Here is a 9,268-nt window from a genome sequence, read left to right as displayed (position 1 = left end):
TCCCTGACGTGTGCTTTATAGTGTGAAGCCTAGAAGACACAACAACAGAATTACGACAACATTGATAGAAAAGTGGTGGCCGAAGATGCAGACGTTCCATTTTATGGATTTTGAAATTGGTAAACTTATTTAACTTAACTTAAATTTTATTTTATTTTTTAAATAATTATTAAATAATCAAAAGAATTAATCATAGTTGATATTACTCTTGTAATAAGAATTACGTCCCTTACTTTGTATTTTATTTGTGGGATCCCAAGTGGAGTGGGAGATCCGGCACCATACAACCAAGACGAATGGATATCAAATAGTAAATGGCATACGCTTTTTTCCTCGTTTATAGAAGCATATATACATGAATATCATAAAGAATTGAAAGGAGGTGGGATATTATGTTCAGCGTTGAAGGTTTTCCTTACCTAAAATAGAAACCCATAAGATGTAGATGACTATCCTGAACTTGAAATGGTGTTATCCTGTGGGTACCGGGTCAGAAGTTCTTTCCAAACTCAACTTTTGTTGCTCTTGTTGGTTGGCTTGAAGCGTTAGAAGATCTTGAAAAAGCACCAGATTATGACTGGGGCTCTGCAATTTTAGCAGAAATGTATTATGGGCTGGATCAAGCGTCCATGGGTATACCTAACTTCACTGGTTTCTGGGGCATCATAGAGGTAAATATCAAAATTATTATTTTTAAATTTAAATTTTTATGAACAAATGTAGATTAAGTCAAAATACTAAAATTATGAAGTAATTTGCAGTATTGGTGGTATACTATTTCCGTGTTGGTAAACCAATCCTTAAATACGATACCCATAGATTTTCAATCCTGTACATGTACATCTCGACCAACTGGGAGAAGGACACTGGCAGCGACATCCAGGGTTCCAGGTTTGTTCAGAGGTTTCAACAGATGACTCGGGGCCACAAGAATGTTGTTGTTCACCCTTACATTGATTTTCCTCAGTATGGTGGTAATGATGGAGAATGTATTCTTGTTTATTCTCTCCGTAGAGTTGTTTTTTACACTCCAAATTTGGATAAAGGGGTTTGGTACCTGGGAGAAAGACTGCAGTACCTAATACAAGGTATATATGCAATTGCAATTAACCTGCCACAACAGATGCAAACCTTTTATTCAGATTTTTATCGAATGAGAAAAATCAATTGGGAGAGGTACGAACTAAATACAAAGAGGAATATTGCTGAAGAGAAGTATGTCACCTTGTACAAGTTGATTGCGAAGCCTGTAATTGGGACACACAACATGCACATCCATGGGTTTGATTTCCCAGGGTTATCAAGCCTGGCTCATGATGCAAATATCTGTTAGAGCACTGCTCGGTCGAACTCGCAAGCGTTGCTATCTCAAGCTTGTTTGTCAAGTTTAGTTGTCAAAACTATAAGTCTTGGTTTCTAGTCTACTTATAGCTAAGTCTCATACTAGGATAGTAAGTGTAGTTGAGCTCTAGACTCCACGGCGTTCATCATGCAAAGACGAAGAACTACTCAAGGAACTTGTGGAACTTCATCGACAAAAAGGTATGTGGAGACTTGAACTTATTTATCACTCAAAAGTCTATCTATTATATCTCCTATCTTGAGAGAAAAGTCGTATTGCTATATAGACTTCGATTATACACATTTTTTATTTCGAGCCGAGTTTATCTCGCTTATCTATTTTTCGAAATATGTGTTGGTAAGCTTTCGCTTTGGCCAAATTCATCTTTACTCGTGATGAAAGTCATGTTGATTATTTCAATAACTTGGAAATCGCTTTGATGAAAAATAGTTTGTGAATAACAACTATATAACATACTCTAAGAAAGTTTCAATGATTGAAATGAGAGTTTAGAAAATGTAACCATATTTGGATATAAACATAGTATGTTCTCACATTTTTGTAAAAGTCCAAAACCGGGAACCCAAAGTATGCGTACCCATATGCATACTGGCGGAAAGTTCACGTCCGTGAATTTCTGCTGGAGTTTGAAAGTGAAAAACAAACTCAATCCGGTTACTTAAGTACGCGTACCCGTTTGCATACTTAAGTAGGTTACTTTCTAAAATCGGTTTGTTCATGAACTAAAACATTTATATAATAAGGAATGCAATCTTTGCAAACCGTGGATATAATGTTCATGAATCGATTCGAATGAATCAAAACCGATTTTTCTTCAATTGTGTCTTGTATACTTCTATAAGATCTAAGAAATTTAACAACTCTCTAACTAGTTCATTTGAGTCATTTGAACTAGTTATGGTGAAGATGAATAAGGTTGATATGAAAGTGCTCATATGGCTAACCATTGGTTAACTATTGTTGAACCAACTAAGTGTACACGTTTAGGTACGGTTACCCAAACCTAAATGAAGTTACATTTCATTTGTGTATAACAAGCTAAGTTCGATCTAAGAGTTGAAAGATATTGGCTTGAATCTAATCAGGTTTTCATCTAACGGTGAATATTGAATGCTTTATTACCAAGGTAACTTAGATTGCAAACCCTGATTTGTAGACTATATAAAGGAGAACTCTAGCAACTGGGAAACCTAATCCACACACCTCCTATGTGATACTAGTTGCATAAACTAGAGTCGATTCTCCTTTAACCTTAGGTTTTTCACGAAACCCTGTAGGTTAACGACTTGAAGACTTCATTGGGATTGTGAAGCCATACCCAACTATTTTCTCAATAGTTGCGTGATCTGATCTTGTTGTTTCTATCGTGATTGAGTGCAATCGTAAGATTGGCTTGAGATTTATATCTCCGATAGGAAAGATAGAAAAGTAGTAACAAACAACTTCGTCTCATCGTTTGTGATTCCACAATATCTTGTTTTGCTAGTCGATTAAGATTATTGTGAGGTGATTGATATTTCTAGGCTTTTCTTTGAGAATATAAATCCGGTATATCAATTGGTTCCCGTTCACCTTGACTTATCAAAAGACGGAACAAAACCCGTAGGTATTTATGTGGGAGACAGATTTATCTATTCCTATAGACTTTTCTGTGTGAGACAGATTTGTTTATCAAGTCTTCGACTTTGGGTTGTAGCAACTCTTAGTTGTGGGTGAGATCATCTAAGGGAATCAAATGCGTAGTATCCTGATGGGATCAGAGACGTAAGGAACACAACTGTACCTTGAATCAGTGTGAGATTGATTGGGGTTCAACTACAGTCCAGACCGAAGTTAGTTTGTAGTAGGCTAGTGTCTGTATCGGCTTAATACAATGTGGTGTTCAATCTGGACTAGGTCCCGGGGTTTTTCTGCATTTGCGGTTTCCTCGTTAACAAAACTTCTAGTGTCTATGTTGCTTATTTTCCGCATTATATTTTGTTATATAATTGAAATATAACAGTTTGTGCGTTGAATCGATTAATTGGTAAATCCTATCTTTGGTTGTTGATTGATCCTTGAACATTTGTCTTTGGTACTATTCAAGTTATCTCTCTTATATTCAATCGGGCTCGCAAATTATTATTTGTTTGATTGCGGATTGAATTGGGAGTTTGAGATATAACTCTTTGTTATACTTTTCTTAAGATTGAGTCTGACTGCTAGTTGATTCTCTTGAAAGTATATTGGAGTTAGTTCATACAGATTGCTAACCGAAATATTAGGTGAGGTTGTTAGACCCCCACTTTTTCAATTGGTATCAGAGCAGGCAAACACGTTTAAAGACCTTATAAGTCTGTGTTTGTAGCGATCTGACTCTATATACAAAAATTCTAACTCCATAAACGTACCACCAGTCTTCGATCGCTCAAAATACTTGCGGTGGAAAATCGTTATGCGTGATTTCTTCAAGCTCGTGATTTTCAAACATGGGTACGTGTTGTTAATGGCTATGATCCTCGGTCAATACAGAAGGCGATGTATCCATACCTAAGGATATTGGTAGATATAGTCCAGAAGAAATCCTTGCTGCAAAGCAAAATTCTGACGGCTTAAATGCTATCATACATGCCATTACCCCAGATCTTCAACATCATGTGACTACTTTCATGAAGTCTAAAGAATCCTGGGATATCTTAGAAACCGTATTTGAAGGGAATACATGTGGAAAAGAAGCTAGGATTCAAAACTTAATTTTGATTGGGAAAATCTTCGTATGGCAGATGAAGAATCTTTTGACGAGTTTAATCACAAAGTGTCTGAAATTGTTAATGCATCTTTTGCATCGGGTAATATTATTCCTGAAAAGGACATTGTGATGAAAATTCTCAGATCACTGCCATCTAGACACGATTCTAAGAAGCACGCCATCGTCGAAAGAAACAACCTTGATGCTCTTTCCATAAATACTCTGGTTCGAAGTTAAAGATCTTTAACCATGATCATGCATCCAAGTCCGGAAAGGATATTGCTTTTAAAGCACAAAAGAACACTAAATTACTTGACAAAAGTAAAAGTGTTTGCATCTCTAAAGATGACCTTTCAGAGTCTGATTCATCAGATGAAGATCTTGACAAGTCAGTCTCGTTGATCACAAGACAGTTTAGGGATCTTATTTTGAAGAGAAGTAAACGGTTCTCCAGAGATAAACCCAGGTCGTCAGTTAAACCTCATAATCGCGTTCCTCCTAAAAACAGGGATAATGATGAAAATTGATGACGAGGATATGCCTCGGTGCTTTAAGTGTAAACGTTTTGGCCATTTTGCAAATGAGTGTCCAAATCGTAAAAAGTACACTGGGAACAAAGGTCTAGCTGCAACTCTTGATGAAATGTCTGACAACTATGATTCTAATGAAGACGAAAAGTCAAGTATTGCACTTCTTTGTGAAAATATTGATTTTGATAATTGTAGCAAGACATGCATCAGCCTTGATATTCTTTCAGAAGAAATCTCAACCGATCTAGAAGAAAAAATTGATCTACCTGTTTCTACTGGAAACTCTTTTTCTGATTTGACAGGTTCCACTATGTGTCTAGCCGCGTACACATCTTGGGCGTCTGAATCATTTTCCAGGTTGACATGCTCTTATTGTTCTCTCAAAGGTCATGAACTTTCAAAGTGTTTCAAGTTCAAACACAAAATGAGATGTGTCAACAAACTTCAACGAAGAGAGAATCGATTAGCAAACAAGCTAAAACTTGTTCAAAAATCATCATAGGTATGTAAACTTATCTCTTCTTTAAAGAAGTTAGTTTCCAAAGAAAATACTAGATCATTAAAAAGAAATTTATGGTCTAAACACTATGAGAAACATGGTTCTATGAATTCCTTTCGAAAAGGATATGGTGGAAAGATTATTGTTCACCCAAGACAACTTAAATTGTGTTGGTTAGTGCATCTTGTGTCATGTGCCTGATCAAAAGAGACAAGATTTTTCACATCCCAGGCTTTAGGAAAATAAAAGTCTTCTAGATTGCTTTGATTTTTTTTTTCGTGTTCTTGTTCTGTGATTATCCTTCACAATGTGAGCCAACCACGATCCCTATTGTTTCCCAAGCTATGGAACATGATTATCCTTACTACAATGTGGATGCAAGTTACGAAGAGTTGAAGAGCCAACTGAACGATATGTATTGGCTGAATCGGAAAATGGAGGCTATACACCTGGGTGTGTGACGGAAATGGCAGACAGACACAATGTTTGGACTGATCCCAAATGTAAATGATGATGGGCGGTCACAGTCTACCGATTTCACCAGGAGCAACAAATCATGGTACGATAGTGATGAAACAGTGGTGGGAGAAACACAAGTACGACAGAGTTCTTCACCACAGGTACGACATAGTACTTCACCACAAATTGTGCATGTATCTCAACCTCAAGTAATTCAGCTAGATCCTAGGCGCATTTCATCATCATTCTCGCCTTATAACCTAAATGATTTCTACATTGTTACACCACTACCACAACAACAACAAACATCTTATATGTTTGGAGGACCGAGTGCTTTCCAATAACCTAATATTGTTCAACCATTTCCCCCCCCCCCCCCCCCCCCCCCCCCCATGGAAATTTAGTTAATATGTTGGCATCTGGGGATATCCAATGTATTAGAGAATTCTTGACTCCAGAAGATAACAATGAGGGTAGCGATGAACGACGTTAGAGAGATTGTAATTTTTAATTCTGCTAGTACGACTTAAATGAAATTACATATGTTTAAAATTAAGCGTTTTACATTAGCTTCACTGAATTACATATGTTTAAAATTAAATATTTTACATTAGCTTGACCAGTGAGAAGTACTAGGTGGAACAACAACTACAAAGAAGGGGTTGAAATTGTTCAACACCTTAGGGATTTCGAAACATTTTTCAAAAAGAAAAGCCACATTTTTCCATCTTCGCCATTCTGCCAAAGATCTTTTTACCATCCCAGCATCAGTTTGACCTCTCAGTCTATATCGATTGACTTGCATAGTGAAATTTTGTTTACTTCTTTCTTATTTGTACCAAAACGATTTTCTATTTCGCATATAGCACGACGACTCGGATTACGGGAGTCACTACAGACCCCGTCGTGAATAACCTCCCAGAAATTCACCCATGGATAGTTTGATGAAGCAAGCTGGGTAAATAAAAAGACATAGTTTATGCAAATAGATTCATCTTCTTCTTCAGTATACAGAGATCACCAAACTAACAAGGGCCGAGAAATTTTCGATAATTTTGTTGAATTCAAGAATTGAAGAATTTTTTTAAGCTCGGAGAAGAAGAGTAAAGAAGACTAGATGTGTGAATTCGGAGTTGAAATTGGGAGTATTTATAGAAATCAAAATTCTAACCGTTGGATAACAATGATTTGCAGCCGTCTAGATTTAGTCGTTAGCGATTTTGTGTCAAACGCTGGTGGGTTAAGAACAGACGCTGGCGTTAGATGGAATAACGGGCGTTTGTGAGACACAAGCCAGCGTCTATGGCTCAAACGCCAGCAATTGTGCTACGATCTCCCGACCTTCCATCGAGCGCGCGCCTGTTCTTCCATCTCACTCAACAAACCAACAAATATTTCCATTTGTTCATCCGTTTTTCAATTTGTAGAGTCCATAGTGGGATCAAAATGAACAAATCCTTTTTTTTGAGTCTATATGAACTGCTCTTATATTGAGTCGATGCATCATGATTTTGAGCTGTACACCTTTCCACGGGTATATCTTGTGAAAAGGATATGATATTACCCATGTAGGATAAATATTTCCTTAGATTATCACTAGTTACTTGATCAGAGGTCAGGTTGTGCACTGTGATTCTCATTTTTTGATACATAGTATATCACCATATACTTTCCTAGTAGCAACATCCAGCACTCTGTGCATTTTATATTCTCTTTCAAATCCGATTAAGTAAACCCAGTCACTTACTTTACGAACTGAAAGACCCCCTGAATCTCCCACTTAAATATCAAGGCATTTTTGACATCCCAGCTATTTCTGTCAACTGGCTCAGCAAATCTACCTAACAAACAACTAGTACAAAGTTCTTTATTGTTTTGATATCTAGCAGGTAAAATGTCATTAAGACTGAACTGTCTACCATTACTCAGATTCAAGGATTATTGGAGTTGGTTTGCGAGGTTAGAAACATCACCATGCCAAATAGCAGACATGGTGATAATCAGACTCATCTAGGATGTTACACACACAAGAAAAGAGTTATAAGGTTTGAGATGATAGGGATTTTCTTAAAACAGATTGAGGACAAGAAAACTTAAGCACAACCGGGATAACAAAGCTTTCAGATTTCAAAGTATAAATAGGTGAAGAAATTAGGGTTTGGATTAAAAGAATCAAATAAAAAATTCTAAACTGAAAAATTGAAAAATAGGCAGGAAATTTAGCTGGATTCTGATGAAGTCTCATTGAAAAGAAAAATCTAAGAAATTTAATTCAGGTGTAAGAAATTGGAAGAAATTCTAGCAAATGACAAATATCAACAGAGAATAGTGAGAGAAACAATGAAGTTGCTTTCTGTATGAAGGCTAAAAGATATAAATAGTAGACAACATAGCTATATGAAATCATTACCTGACAATAATGGGAAGATTCAGACGAAATCGAGCCCTACTTACAGCTTTTCTGACAATCCTAATCCAAAAATCAGACGAAATCGAATTAGAAATATCTAATTAAGATTAACAAATCCCCCATTGCCTCTATATTCTGAAAAGGAAAACTTTGTGATTATATAAATTAATAATTAATTTTTGATCTGCTGTAAAAGGTTAGATTATGCAAAATCTTCGTCCCCCCACTATCTTTATCTTCTGATAAAAGGAGCTTCGACTTCTTCAACCGTATAAACAAATCTTATATTGATTCAAAGAGATCTTAAAAATATGTAAAAAAACCTAGAAACCCTCACATATTTCATCTTCAGACTCGACCAACCTCTAAAATTATCAAAATCGGACTCACCCATAACAGACTTATTACGGAAAACCATGTGTTTTGTGACTATCAGAGCCCATGAACGACCGATTATCCAGTAATGGGAGAGAAGAAAACCATGGAAGGAAAAAAAAACTCTAGAAAAAAACTCGGTTTCTAGTGGGAAAGCGAGTCCCGTTTGGTACATTAGCTTTTGTCACCACCAGAGCATTGTTTTGTTTATTGACTAAATTAAAAGACATTGCTTTAAAGTTAAGAACTATGTTGTTTTGGTTTCCAAACAAAAAACTATTTTCGAATCTATCTTCTCGAATTTTGGCATACATTCCGATTAGCAGCAGTAGGATTGCTTTTGGATCACACCGGAATTCAATGTTGCGCCCTCTTAGCTTTGTTTCCCACTGGAAAGCTGCATTTTCCCATGAATTGTTAGAAGCTCTCTAGAGTTCCATCCCGAAGATTCACCTCTTGCTTCTTTGTATGTTCCTGTATCATCAATGGGAGTAAGTGTTATTGATGTATCGCAAATATTTGATAGCATTAATATAGCTATATTAATCATGTATCTAAAAATCCTGGATAATGTCAGGTGTTTAGTTTGGTTATGAATAATTTATGGTCTCTGAATGAATCATAGTATAAATTTTGCATGGGATTGTAATTTTGACAGTTTACATTTAAAGTTGAATTGATATACTTGACAATGGAAGTTGTTTTGTTCCAACTATTTCGATTTTTATTCCCTAAAACCTCCAGATTATGGTACTGCATAAATCAGCCCAACTCATTTCAGTGTCATCTTATTCAGTTGAGGCAAACTATCTACTCATGGAAGTTGGTTGCATTTCCATTAACATAATACATATTGAGATTTAAATGGTTCCATACTTGTGTGCAAAAATTTCATTCCAAAAAC

This window comes from Papaver somniferum, chromosome 8 (assembly GCF_003573695.1).
Source record: "Papaver somniferum cultivar HN1 chromosome 8, ASM357369v1, whole genome shotgun sequence".
In the NCBI taxonomy this organism is placed as follows: Eukaryota; Viridiplantae; Streptophyta; class Magnoliopsida; order Ranunculales; family Papaveraceae; genus Papaver; species Papaver somniferum.
This window is presented reverse-complemented; position numbering follows the sequence as displayed.